Source organism: Rhinopithecus bieti, unplaced genomic scaffold, assembly GCF_001698545.2.
Source record: "Rhinopithecus bieti isolate Rb0 unplaced genomic scaffold, ASM169854v2 scaffold_32008, whole genome shotgun sequence".
Lineage (NCBI taxonomy): Eukaryota > Metazoa > Chordata > Mammalia > Primates > Cercopithecidae > Rhinopithecus > Rhinopithecus bieti.
The window spans coordinates 2,256,521-2,271,322 of record NW_016814433.1 but is presented as its reverse complement, the minus strand read 5'-3'; the positions used below and the strand labels follow the sequence as shown (position 1 = coordinate 2,271,322).

Sequence of the window (14,802 nt, the reverse complement as noted above, 5' to 3'; positions counted from 1 at the left end):
TACCTGGGAATCCAACTTACAAGGGATGTGAAGGACCTCTTCAAGGAGAACTACAAACCACTGCTCAATGAAATAAGAGAGGACACAAACAAATGGAAGAACATTCCATGCCCATGGATAGGAAGAATCAATATCGTGAAAATGGCCATACTGCCCAAAGTAACTTATAGATTCAATGCTATCCCCATCAAGCTACCACTGACTTTCTTCACAGAATTAGAAAAACCTTTTAATTTCATATGGAACCGAAAAAGAGCCCGCATAGCCAAGACAATCCTCAGCAAAAAGAACAAAGCTGGAGGCATCATGCTACCTGACTTCACACTATACTACAAGGTTACAGTAACCAAAACACCATGGTACTGGTACCAAAATAGATATACAGACCAATGGAATAGAACAGAGGCCTCAGAAATAACACCACACATCTACAACCATCTGATCTTTGACAAGCCTGACAAAAACAAGCAATGGGGAAATGATTCCCTATTTAATAAATGGTGTTGGGAAAACTGGCTAGCTACATGTGGAAAACTGAAACTGGACAGCTTCCTTACACGTTATACAAAAATTAACTCAAGATGGATTAAAGACTTTAATGTAAGACCTAAAACCATAGAAACCCTAGAAGAAAACCTAAGCAATACCATTCAGGACATAGGCATGGGCAAAGACTTCATGACTAAAATACCAAAAACAATGGCAACAAAAGCCAAAATTGACAAATGGGATCTAATTAAACTAAAGAGCTTCTGCACAGCAAAAGAAACTATCATCAGAGTGAACAGGCAACCTATAGAATGGGAGAAAATTTTTGCAATCTATCCATCTGATAAAGGGCTAATATCCAGAATCTACAAGGAACTTAAACAAATTTATAAGAAAAAAACAACCCCATCAAAAAGTGGGAGAAGGATATGAACAGACACTTCTCAGAAGAAGACATTTATGCAGCCAAGAGACACATGAAAAAAAGCTCATCACTGGTTGTTAGAGAAACGCAAGTCAAAACCACAATGAGAAACCATCTCATGCCAGTTAGAATGGCGATCATTAAAAAGCCAGGAAACAACAGATGCTGGAGAGGATGTGGAGAAATAGGAATACTTTTACACTGTTGGTGGGACTGTAAACTAGTTCAACCATTGTGGAAGACAGTGTGGTCATTCCTCAAGGATCTAGATCCAAAAATGCCATTTGACCCAGCAATCCCATTACTGGGTATATACCCAAAGGATTATAAATCATTCTACTATAAAGACACATGCATACGCATGTTTATTGCAGCACTATTTACAATAGCAAAGACGTGGAACCACCTAAACGCCCATCAATGATAGACTGGATAAAGGAAATGTGGCACATATACACCATGGCATAGTATGCAGCCATAAAAAAGGATGAGTTCATGTCCTTTGCAGAGACATGGATGAGGCTGGAAACCATCATTCTTAGCAAACTAACACAGGAACAGAAAACCAAACATCGCATGTTCTCACTCATAAGTGGGAGTTGAACAATAAGAACACATGGACACAGGGAGGGGAACATCACAGATCACGGACTGTTAGGGGGTGGGGAGCAAGGGGAGGGATAGCATTAGGAGAAATACCTAATGTAGATGATGGGTTGATGGGTGCAGCAAACAACCATGGCACGTGTCTATGTAACAAATCTGCACATTTTGCACATGTACCCCAGAACTTAAAGTTTATTAAAAAAATCTAACTCTTAATTAATGGATATCACCCTTATTTTATTTTTCTGAAGAAACTGCTTATCAAATTTTTATTTTCACATTTTTTTCTACATCTTCCATCATTTCTGCTTTCTCCAAGTTCCTTTTTCCTATTTGTTTGGATCTCTTTCTTCCAAGTTGGAGGCTGTCTTTAAACGTTTGGTGATCCTGGGCTGCCTGTTCTTGTCTAAGTGTGACTCACTGAAAAGATGAATGGGAACTCTGAGGGAGTAGGTGAGGCTTGTCCATAGAAGGACTTACAACAAGGTCGTTGGGCAGCAAACTGGCTTTTAAATTGGGACAGGACTCCAAGATGTCAGAATTTGGAGGTCTTTTCTCTGGAGCCACTCGGTTATCCAGAGAGAACGTGTCAAACCTCCTGCTGGCAGTGAGGGTAGGGAGGTGTGCAATGGGTGGGTGGAGAGAGCTGGGGTGTGCCTGCTGTAGGAGGAGGAAGTAAGTCCATCCTCCCCCTATACAGGCCACTTACCCCGCCCTGTTTTTAGTCCCATGCCTCATGCCCGCCTTCTGTAGATTTGGATCTCCCCGTCCTCAGCACCTAGACTTCCACAAAACCACCCCCTTTCTGCTTGTTAGTTTCCTCGTCTGCAGGGAGCCAGGTAGTGATCTCCAGCTCTGCCAAGTCAGCTCCTGCTCCTCTCCCTCTTCCAGATATTTGCGGGACTCTGTCATCCATGTTCATCTCTTCCTTCATTTTATCCCCTTATGAGTTGATATATTCTTGATTCCTTTATTGCCATTTCAGTGGAGTTTTGGAAGGGAGAAGTGAGCAATCTGACATGCTGACTCAGAAGTGGGCTGCATTTTAAAAACAAAATCGCCTGCATTGCTCAAAGATGAGGGTTTAGGAAAACCAATTTGTGTACAAGACATACTTTGTCATGCATATATGTATGCATGCCTTACGTGATGAAACTCCTGTGAGAGGGGCCAGCCCGTGAAATTCCCAGTTGGTGAACACAGGACCCACCTCAGTGAGTTGCTGTGAGGATGAAATGAGCTAGGGCCTGGCATTTGAGTTCTCAAGGGATAGCAGTGATGATTATTCTGATAGCTTCGGGATGAACTTGACTAAGGGCTGTGGGGATTTAGGGGAACTTCTGTCCATCCTCTTCTCTGCCCTGAAGGAGGAAACACCTTCTGCAGGCTTCTCATGGGAACCCCACCAGCCTGTGGATCTCAGAGCTCTTTGGAGTTTGCGAAGGCAGCGGGGAAATCCCTCTGGTCTTGGCCACTCTGACACTGCATAATCGGCATAACTGGGACATCCCAGCTCAGACAGGAATATTCTTGTTTCTTGGCATGAACCTGTCTTTTTGCAAACACAGTCTCTTTGTGTCTGGCCCATCAGCCCTCTTCCAAAGGTTTGTTCTACTCACTCCTGCCCATACACATCTTTTTCAACAGTAAAGTCACTCTTTAATTTGTAACAAAGATATATGGGTTCTAATTCTGTTTTTGCCACTAATTGCCTAGAAATAGCTCAAACTTGGGATCTAGATTTGATCTGCCCGATTTGAATCCCAACTCTGCATGAGCCGTGTCCCACGGGCAAGCCCTCAGTCCTCTATGGGCCTCGTTTCCTCATCTGTCAAATGAAGATAATAGTTCCTAACTCATAGAGCTACCATGGGGCTGAAAGAAATAATCCATGTAACACTCCCAGCCTGGTACTCAGAGTTCAGATAAAGCTAGCTGTAAGGATGACTATCTTTCCCAATTTAAACTCTCCCGCAAACTTTGTAGCTCCAGGCATTACTTGAGGTGAGGACCCAGAGGAAATGTGATTTCCTTGATTTTGCAGGTAGCTTCTACTAGATCACATAGCAACCGAGCAACACAGCAGCTAATGAAAACAATTCTGTATAATTCCAAGTCTAGGAGCTTACGTTTTCAAAAGTATGTCATTCAGACTTAAAAAAACCCCAATCTTCTTGAGTAGTTTTCATGTCATATAGAAAAGCCCTTTATGGTAAAATGGTATTTGATTTTGTTTTGTTCAAAGCAGTTCTTATCACAAATTTAAAAACTGATCACAAAACTTCCTTGGCTCTTCCAAGCCTAGTTTTATAAACGAGTTATTATACTGCCCTCTTGTGGAACACATTGATTTCCTTGAGTTAAAATCCTTGCTTAGATTTGAAATAGGACTCCCATTTATAATTTATCATTCACTGTATTAGGTTCATCGGAAAGTATGCTTTATCCACATATTTCACAAAACTCTTTTAAAAATGAATTATTCTTTCATTTTCAGTTGTTCGAACTTGGAGGCTTGATGTTCACTGATTCTATCTTCCTACAGCGATTCTACCCAGGGGGTATGTCAATCCTGCTCCTCGAGCTTCCTCTGGGTTCAGAGGGCTACTCATAAATTAGTCCACAGCAATTCAGGCATAGTGGGGAGAGCAGGCCACAGGCCACAGGCCAATTATGCTGCAGGAGTTGCGGTTAGAACTCAAGGAAACTGCCTGAAAGCCTCCTTTGTGCCAGTCCCCGTCCAGCCTCACCCCAGCTGGAGGTGCTGATGATCCTAAAGAGGATCAGAACATGCCACCCCCCAAATATGCTACCTGGGAAGAAAGACATTTTGAGCTGTAGGCAATGAAGAAACAACAGATGTAATAAAAGTTCTCCGCCCGCCCTTATCTGCCTAAATGCAGGACCTAAATTTTGCTTTGAGGAAGATGCCCGTCTGTACCCGGAAGAAGGAAAGTGACTCTTATCACTGGTGATGGGAGTTGCGTCGAGAAGAATCTGCATAAACCAACCTTACAGAGAGAATTTTTATCTTCCATTATTTTCTCCGATATATTCCTAAGCAATTTCTCACAATTTATTACCCCAGAAGCCCAAACATTCTTTCCTTTGCCTGGTCACTTATCCATAATTTATCACCCTTTGTGAAAATAGTATATACTTTCTCACGTCTAACCACTTATTTGAGTTTTCACTTCTTTTTGTGAAGCTCCTGTGCACATAAAAATATTAACATCAGTTAAAATTGTATTGTTTTTCTCTTGTTAATCTGTGTTTTATCAGCTTAATTTGAATGTCCCCAGGACTGAATCATAAGAGAGTATGGTGTGGAGTTTTCTCTAATGCCAGGTGTGGAGTTTCCCAGCAGAGGGGCAGGACGTGGGTCAGCAGCCTTCATGCCCTTCTCTAGGACAGGTTCTTGCAGTTGGTTCGACTCTTGAAAAGTTACTCCCAGCTTCAGCAATCACAGCTGCTGTGCCTGACAAATGGCAAAAGACAAGAAACCGACCACACCAAGATCCCAGGGTTCCAGGCAGGATTTTCCCTGCCTCATCTTGACTTTCAGGTGGCTTTTTGTGCCTATGCAATGTTGCAATGTTAATCCTTGAGGGTGAAATCCAAGCTGGTTTATCCGCAGAGCTACCAGGGCCTGTGGTGATGGTGAGCAACGAGGCACTAAATTTCTTCTCCTACAATGCAAAGGATCTGCTCAACGCACTCGCAGTTTCACAGTACAAACAACTATTCTGTATTAGATCAGCAAAGGAAACCAGTCCCAGTGCAAAGGCAATTTTAGATCTATGTCCTGTTTCCTGTGGAAACGCGAAACCAAAGGGGAACCCACTGGCAGGACAGAGCAAGCACCTGTGAAGGTGCAGCCTGTTTTAAACTTAAGTTCTGATCCAGCAGGTTTGCGGCAGGTCCTGTGAATCCATCCGTTAACAAGCATCCCCTGCGGGAGGGGTTCTGATGCAGAGTGTAGGAGGGCTGCCTGTATTCTGAGAAACCCTGGATGGTGTCTGCCAAGATTCAATAGCAGACATTATTACAATTATCGGGAGACACAGGCTGTACCAAATAGTAAAATAAAATAAATATATTTACATGTTCCAGGGTTTGGCCCAATCAGACTGCTTGGCTTACATAAATCCCAGCGCATAGGCATTTGCAAACAATAAGCATATGTTTAGCATCCTAAACTCTACTTTTAAAGAAAACATTAAGGAATAGTCATGATTTATGCAATTAGTAAGTCCACAATTAACACTGAAGACTATTAACAATAGTTAACACATAATTTTCACTATGTAATACTTATTTTAAAATACCTTTCACAGCTCAAGGGATCAGGCAGTTGTTCAAATTTTTCTTTTTCTTTTTTCTTTTTTTTTTTTGAGGCGGAGTCTCGCTCTGTCGCCGAGGCTGGAGTGCAGTGGCCAGATCTCAGCTCACTGCAAGCTCCGCCTCCCGGGTTTACGCCATTCTCCTGCCTCAGCCTCCCGGGTAGCTGGGACTACAGGCGCCCGCCACCTCGCCCGGCTAGCTTTTGTATTTTTTTAGTAGAGACGGGGTTTCACCGTATTAGCCAGGATGGTCTCCATCTCCTGACCTCGTGATCCGCCCGTCTCGGCCTCCCAAAGTGCTGGGATTACAGGCTTGAGCCACCGCGCCCGGCCTGTTCAAATTTTTCTAAAGGCCTGAAAATTTTCTAGAAGGCTTACACCAGCATCCATGAGTATCTTCCTTTCTTGGAAACTGGACCTTCAGATCTCATTCATGTGTTTGATAATTTCATCATAAAGAACAAAGACAACTGCGATGTGCAGACATACTCTGCCACAGCATAGAATTGTTCTTTGTAAAAGTTTTTTCAATACAAACTTTATATGAAAAAAAAAATGCCAAAGAAAAAAAGTTCTCAAAATATACTTTTCTTGGAAGCTTCTGGTATTTGTATGGGAAATACAATCCAGTTTAACCACATATTTTTATTTTTTATTTTTGCTTATGAATTTTAAAAAAGATTACTGAGTGCCTATTTTGTTGAAGGCACTCTTCTCAGTATTGGCCTAGCACCATCTTTAAAGCAATTTTCAGTGAATATAATATATATTGATTATATATTATACACTTCCTTATTGACTAATACAAGATAGAATAATTTCAAAAGAAATGATTTTTCCTGGACATCATCTTAGCAGAAGTTCTGCTTCCTTTTCTTTCATTCATAGAAAATGTGTTTTCTCCTAATGCAGAGGGGCGGGGATGCTTTTTCTGCCCCAGTGAGTGGCCAGGAGAAAATTGCTTTCTCTTTGTATATGAACTCAAGGGCCAACATTATTCTAGCAACAGTAGGACAGGTGGCAAAAGTGTTCTTGTGTCCTAGTTCAGGCAACTAGAAAGTTGCCTGAGGTCATGCCCTGCAAGTTACATACCTTACATAATGAGGCACTGGAGAGAGAGCCAAAAAATCCCAATTAAAAATATGCAAGCTAGGTGAGGTGGCTCACACATGTAATCCCAGCACTTTGGGAGGCCAAGGCAGGAGGATCGCTTGAACCCAGGAGTTCAAGACCAGGCTGGGCAACATAGTGGAACACTGTCACTACAAAAAATTAAAAAATTAGCGAGATGTGGTGGCATGTGCCTGTGGTCCCAGCTACTCAAGAGGCAGAGGTGGGAAGATCACTTGAGCTCAGGAGTTGGAGGCTGCAGTGAGCCACGATTGTTGCCACTGCATTCAGCCTGGGCAACAACAGAGCAAGACCCTGGCAAAAAAAAAAAAAAAAAAAAAAAAAAAAAAGAAAGAAAGAAAGAAAAGAAAAAGAAACAAAACTAAACAACCCCCAAACAAACAGACAAACAAGCAAAAAACAAGGGAAACAAATCCTGCAAGTTGTATAAACCTGAACTGGACGTGAACTTGAGTCTGACACCAGAGGTTGACTCCATGCTACCCACCCTGAAGCACCTTGCACTGTGCGATGTAGGGAGCGGAGCTTAAAAAGGGACTTGTTAAATGATGGATAAATAATGCAAACACTTTCTGATATACAGGCACTCAACTACTATTATTAAGGAAAACTACACAATTTCTATTCATTATTGTGCCTGGATGACTTCTGGGGCCTCACTACAAGAAGAAACAATGGTTAGGAACTGGAATGAATCCAAACGCAGGTTATGTAATGACTTGAACCAAAGCAGAGATTTGATTTCAGCTTTCTTTAAAGCAAATGACCAAATGTAGCTACTCTTTTAACTGGCTAGTCCTTACTGGTTCATAGCCCATCATTGTAACTGAAATATTCTAGCCCTTTGTCTTATTTGTTGTAAGATTTTCTATCTTGCTCCTACTTATCAATACTGGTCTAGAACTAATTTTAATAATCGTAATATAAATAAAATTCAATTACTATTTTTGCAAAAGTAGTAAATACATGTATATGGTTCAAAGTGTAAAAGACACAAAAGGGTATTCAGTGAAAAGTCTCCTTCTACCATTGTCCCTGGCTACCTAGTTTGCTTCAGAGTCAGCCAAGGTCACCAGTTTCTTGTGTATCCTTCCAGAGATATTTATGCATTCACAAGCAAATATGGATATGTGTTTTCTTCCTCCCCTCTTATTTTTAGAAATATTTTTGAGGACAAAATAGGTAATATCAACTTTTCTGCTTCAGCTACTCAGGAGGCCAAGGCAGGAGGATCACACTGATTCTTTATTGTTTTTCACTGAAAATTATCCTTTGGAGGTCATTTCATTTGGTTACAAAAGGGTTCTTCCTCATTCTTTTGTAGCTTCATAGTTTCCAATGGTAAGGATGTACCGCAATTTGTTTAGCAAGACACCTACTGATGGGCATGTAAGTTGCTTCTCGTCTTCTACTATTATCAGCGATGCTGAAATGAATAACATTGTGCATGCAGGTGTCATTCTAAAGCCGTCTCGTTTCTTTCTTGCTTACTTTTGATTATATTTGGTCTTGTTTTTGGAATACTTGGTAAAACCCTGAATATGTTCAACGTTTGGTTTGGTTGCCTAGAAAGCAGCCGAGAGCAAGCCTTCTAAGCCTGATTGAGTAGACACATATTCCCTGAGTGTCTCCAAAGCAAAAACCTTAAACCCTGAAAACAAAAGAGTTTCATGAAAGTTACTCCAGCAATTTTGGAGATGAGGGACTGCTCATTGTCCTCAAATTCAAATTGCCGAAGCACAGTCAAGATCCTGCTGTGATCAAGAGCCCAGACTTCCAGACATAGAAGACAGCCTGGAAACAAGACTTCTGGCTCAGGAGTGGGTGAGCAGAAGCTTACAGGAGAGCCGGTAGAGGCAGATGGGGTGCTCAAAGGATCACGCACATAGCTGGTTTTTCTTTAAGGAGAGCCATACAGCATATGATGAAGGGCAGGAAATAGCCACTTTGCTCAAACTCCAGAAGGCAAATAGGAACCAGACTTCAGAAAGGTCTAGTCCAGCCTCCAATGTTACACATTGAAAAGATCATTATGCACTATCTTGAAAAGTACTAACCTGTCTCTTAGGAGCATGTGAGTCAATGTGGTGCTCAGACAATGGGAATAGTGGTTAACATTACAGACTCTGGGGTCAGGTAATTAAAATCCCTGTTCTCCCATTTAGTACCTGTAAGTAACTTCTTTGTGCCTCTTCTCTTCTAAAAAATTGGGTCATTAATCATAGCTTCCCTAAAGGGCTGTGTGTAGATTAAATGGGATAAGATCTCCAAAGTATTGAGCACAGTGGCTGGCATATAATATGTGCTGGATAAACGGTGGCGATGGTGATCCTTTGAGAAACAGGAAGCATTTCACAATTTAATTCTGCACCACAAGCACGCTACTTGAAAATTTCGTGAAGACTCGTAGAAATAAATACCGGCTGCACATATTCTTGACTATCATGTTTCTAGCCTCAGGATTTTGATTTATTTTGTACTGTGGTGTCAATTACAGAGAAAAGCCACATTCTAGAAATGAGAGATGGTGACCCTGAATGGGGCCTCATTTGTGAACTGTGCTGGGACATCCTGGTGTGTGCCATACAGTCCTGTCATTGATCAGTGTCCTTAGAATCTTTCCCATTTTTTTCTTCCTTGTTGATTTGCTGTGACCATCTGAAAGAAAGATGGTGGAGAACATCTCTTCCTCCTTACTGACAGTGAAAATCTGTTATTTCAAAGGGGAAGCTCATGCTTTATATCCTCTTGTTCTCCTAAGGGCCTCTTAAAAGCACACCACAGTTATTTGGTAGGTTAAAATTCCAATGAAAAGCTTTTAAGTTATCATGTTTGTTAACTGCTAATTTGGGGATAGCGTCATACAACAGGGGACTCAGTCCTTGCTACAGACCCAGGACACTGAGGTCTTGAATGCCCAGCTTCACACAATGGCCTGAGATATTGATACTTATTATAAGGAATAGCGAGAACAAAAGGCTGGTGGTTTATAGCGAGAATAAAAGGCTGGTTCTTATCAATGAACTCACTGTTATCAATGAACTCACTGTTCCACAGTGAAACTGAAGATGGAAAACAATTCCCATCTTACCAACACCCTCCTAGGAGGGAAGTTTTTTTCCCCCTCATCCAGGTGCAGTTCGGTGGGGAAGTTGACACAGATCCCAATACCACGGGCAGTGCTACCAAAACAGAGGTCAAGGGTCATAGTGGCCACTGTATGAAAGTTAAACAAGAAGTGAATAAGATCTGACGTTTGGGTAGCACTTTTGCATCCATAAAATGCTCAGGAGAGCATGACAGATGTATCACGGATGGGAAACCTGAGGCTCGTCCGTGGTGAGATCCGGGCTGGAAGCCAGTCTTCAGGCCCCTGGCTAACTGTGTCGTCTGCTAGACATACCGCCTCTGTTCATTTCCCTCTGAATTCTTCTGGTTTCCAAATGACTAGTTAGCTCTGTCTCAACGCTCTCACACCTCCTGCTCTTTTAGCAGCTGCCCTATTTGTGTCATTCGTTTGCTTAAATCATTTATTATAAAGAGTTTCTGCAGTTTTATATTCTTTTAAAAGAGATAATGTATTGTACAACTCTCAAAAGGCAGAAGATTTTTCAGTAAAGTCTCCTTTCCCCTCCACATCCCGACCATCCAGATCTCTTTCCAGAGGCAACCAGTGTTACCAGTTTCTTACGTATCTGTCTGGAGAAATTCTATGGGTACACAAACAATTACATTCTACCATTTTCTTTTTTTTTCTTTTTTTTTTTTTTTTTTGAGACGGAGTCTTGCTCTGTCGCTCGGGCTGGAGTGCAGTGGCCGGATCTCAGCTCACTGCAAGCTCTGCCTCCCGGGTTTACGCCATTCTCCTGCCTCAGCCTCCGGAGTAGCTGGGACTACAGGCGCCCGCCACCTCGCCCGGCTAGCTTTTGTATTTTTTAGTAGAGACGGGGTTTCACCGTGTTCGCCAGGATGGTCTCGATCTCCTGACCTCGTGATCCGCCCGTCTCGGCCTCCCAAAGTGCTGGGATTACAGGCTTGAGCCACCGTGCCCGGCCCCATTTTCTATCATAACAAGGTAAAATATTATATATATGATTCCTGGGAACCTTGCTTTTTTCATTTAATATACCTTGCTGGTCACTTCATATCAAAGCGATGTAAAAAAGATTTCTAATGATGTATTTTACAGTAAAAAATACTCTATGACTGTTTCATAATTTATTTAACCAGTCTCCTCTTGGTGGACATTTGGGATATTTAAATTTTTTCCTACTAAGAACAACTTTGCAATGAATAACTTTTTCCACACAGTTACATCATTTCGCACGTGTGCAGATGTATCTGTAGGATAAATCCCTAGATGTGGAATTGAACAGCTGTGTCAACAGCTGTGCGTCTGTAATCTCCACAGAAGGCAGAGACTATGTTTTATCTTCATCTATCCTTAGTGTCTAGCACAGGTCTTGGTACTTCATAGACGTTCAACAGGTATGTGGACAAATTAATGAATGAGTGAATTCAGAGAAAGAGTTCAGAGAGTGGTCAACCAATCTTTGTGGAACAAATCAATGAATGAGTTCAGAGAATGAATGAGTTCAGCTGGGATGATCACGAAGGGGATGGTGACTTTTGGCACCATCTCTTGTATTTCATATACTATTCTGAAAATGACCTCAAAATGTAATGTTCTTCATACTTATAACTTTCCTCTGCAGGTTTTATTTTTTATTTATTTTAGGTTTTAGAGACAGGGTCTCACCATGTTGCCCAATCCGGTCTTGAACTTCTGAGCTCAAGCAATCCTCCCGCCTTGGCCTCCCAAAGTGCCAAGATGACAGGTGTGAGCCACCATGCCCGGCCCTTGTGCAGCTTTTAACTTTTCTCAGAATTTGTATTTGTGTATTTTTTAACTTATAAAAATTACAAAATATTTTAATAGACAGGGGTCTGTCACCCAGGTTGGAGTGCAATGGTGTGATCAGAGCTCACTGCAGTCTCGAACTCCTGAGCTCAAGCCATCCGTCCCAGGCATCCCAAGTGACGGCACTTCAGGCATGCAGCATGGAGCCTGACATCGTTTATCTACTTTTTATGGATCAGAAGAGACATAATTTCAACTCACCATGTGGTTATACTTCTGGGTTATGAATCATAGTTTGTAAAACTCTTCTTAAAGATGTTCTTCAAAACTTCTTTGGACTTTTAGTTGTAATTCAGACTGATTGCTTTTTCGTTCTACAGCTATTACACTGAGCTTTGTTTTCATCGCACAGCTGGGTCGATTCCACTATGTCTTATATCCAAATATCCAATGTCTTCTTCTTTCTGGATTTTTCACTTTTGCTCTATTATTTTTTTTTCCATAAAGAATGTATGCTCACCGTTTTGAGTACTGGTATGTTCAAAGAAGTCCTCATTTTGCTCTCACACATGAAATGCTTTGACTGGTTGTAGAATCCCAGATGAAATAATTTTCTATAGAATTTTGAAGGCATTATTCTAGCATCATTTCTAGCAACCATCATTTCTAGCAACTTGTGTTAGAGATGAAACGCTTGATACCTATTCTTTCTTTTTCTCCTTATTCTTTGAATTAAGAAATTCCACCAGAATAGGTATAAATATAAAGTTGGCCCTTCATATCTGTGGATTCTACATACTTGGATGCAATCACACGCAAATCAAAAATATTCAGGAAAAAAATTCCACAAAGTTCCAAAAAGCAAAACTTAAATTTGTTGCGCTCTGAGTGCTGTGTTGAGTCCACGCGAATGAAGTGATGAGTAGGCATTGTTAGGCATTGTATTAAGTATTGTATTAGACATTGTATTAGGTACTGTATTAGGTATTAGGCGTCATATTAGGTATTGTATTAGGTATTACATTAGGTATTAGATGTTGTATAATGTATTGTATTAGGTATTGTATTATATATTGTATTAGACATTGTATGGGGTATTATATTAGGTATTAGGCGTTGTATTAGGTATTGTATTATGTATTGCATTAGGCAGTGTATTAGGTATTGTATTAGACATTGTATTTGGTATTATAGCAATCTAGAGATGACGTAAAGTATGCCTATCTAGGGATGTGCATAGGTTATATACAAATACTACAGCACTTTATATAAGAGACTGAGAATCTGCAGATTTCGGTATCTGAGGAGGATCCTGGAGTTAATCACTCTCTGGATTATATGCATAATCCACTCTATGGATCCACTCTATGGATTATATGTATAATCCATAGGGAGGACTATATGTAAGGAGTGGGCGTGTGTGTTAATTTCAGGTGGGTTGTTAATCTAAAGACTCGAGTCTTCAGCTCAAGTTATTTCTCTCTCACCTTCATAATTGTTTTGCCATTTTTTTTTCTTTCCTTCTGGAAGTCCTACTTGACAAATATAAATCTTCTGGACCTATCCCCTCTGATTTAATTTTTCTCCCATATTTTCCATCTCCTAGTGGATGCAGAGTGACTTCTGGAGTGTTTGTCTGAAGGCGTCCTACTCACACCTGCCCTCACAGAGTGCCCTATCGGGCGCCCCACGCAGAAATAAGCCAGTTGTGGTAACAGACCTATACAAACGCTGGAGGAAACTCATTGTAGCTTACGTAATCCATCAACTTGGTTTCCTGATTTTTAACCCTCAAATTCACCTGCGACTGCGAGGGCCTGGAGGCATCACCCAGCCCAACCCCACTGTATACCCGGGGAGTCCGAGACCCGGGGTACAGAGCGACCCGAGATGATTCGGCCTGCGGGAGGGCCCGGACTAGACGCAGGTCTCCTGACTGCCAGCTTGGGGATTTGGCTGCTGTCTTCTGCTTGAGGACCCGCGTCTTCGCGGTAGGTTGAGGAGGCCGGAGCATCTGGCCCTACCCTTCTCATACGCCACACTCCTGGGTCTCTGGCTCTGGGATCCGCAGAATTTGCGCCTGCGCCAAGCCACTGCAAGGCTGCTCAGGGGCGGAACCCGCCCCCTTTGCCCTGGCAACGCGTCACTTGTTGTCATGGAGACCGCGATGTTTACCTCTTTGTTCTGCAAGAGCTGGAAGCTCCATTTGGGGTAAGGAGGCTCCCATCCGGAGCTTGCGAAGTGGTTCTGTGTGGCGCTGAGGTAAGTAAACCTTGACCCTACCCCAGCGACCCCCACCCGCAACCCTCCCCGCCTAACCAAATCCTTATGCCGTGGTGATGAGCCCTAATTTAGGTCCCCACCTCTCTGGGGGCTACTCAGACTTATCCAGGAGTCTTGGGTTAAATGCTGGGCTCCACACTCAGATAAATTTGGTAGCAGTCATAAAACGGACTGGACTAGGAAGAAATGGAGAAACTCCATGTTGTCTGAGGGGGCTGGGTGGGACAAGGTTCTCAGCCTGGTCAAGATCTTACTCCAGTTTCATCCTTACATATGTGAAGGCTTCAGAGATCCAGAGGCCCCTAAGAGCAGGGGCTCAGACTTTGAGGTAGAGTTGGAATTGGGGGCAGATTTCAGCCCTGTCTGAGGAAGGCAGTTCTCACGGTCCATCAGAGTTGTATGGAGATGAAGTGGGTGATTTTAGTGTTTCCATTGCTGACAGCCTTTGCCAGCTGGCTTCCCCTGTGTTGTTCCCCTTCCTGTTCTCTCCTTTCCTTTGTCCTGAAAGTTTTTAGATTCTTTTACGTGTTTAACAGGTTCCATACTCAGTTGTCAGTTTACACTTGTCACATTATTTCTTCCTCCTCCTCCTCCTCCTCCTTCTCCTCCTCTTCTTCTTCTTCTTCTTCTTCTTCTTCTTCTTCTTCTTCTTCTTCTTCTTCTTC

The 14,802-nt window shown here is 42.1% G+C and overlaps 1 protein-coding gene across 1 annotated transcript in view; it reads left to right on the top strand.

Annotated features, from left to right (window-relative positions):
• The first annotated feature begins 14,003 nt into the window (after nucleotides 1-14,003).
• The window catches only part of TEKT1 (tektin 1), a 28,560-nt gene continuing 27,761 nt past the window's right edge, over nucleotides 14,004-14,802 (top strand). Inside the window, exon 1 of the mRNA XM_017850725.1 lies at nucleotides 14,004-14,116. The gene's annotated coding sequence lies outside the window, so the exon portion shown is untranslated. The remainder of the gene's footprint in view (nucleotides 14,117-14,802) is intronic.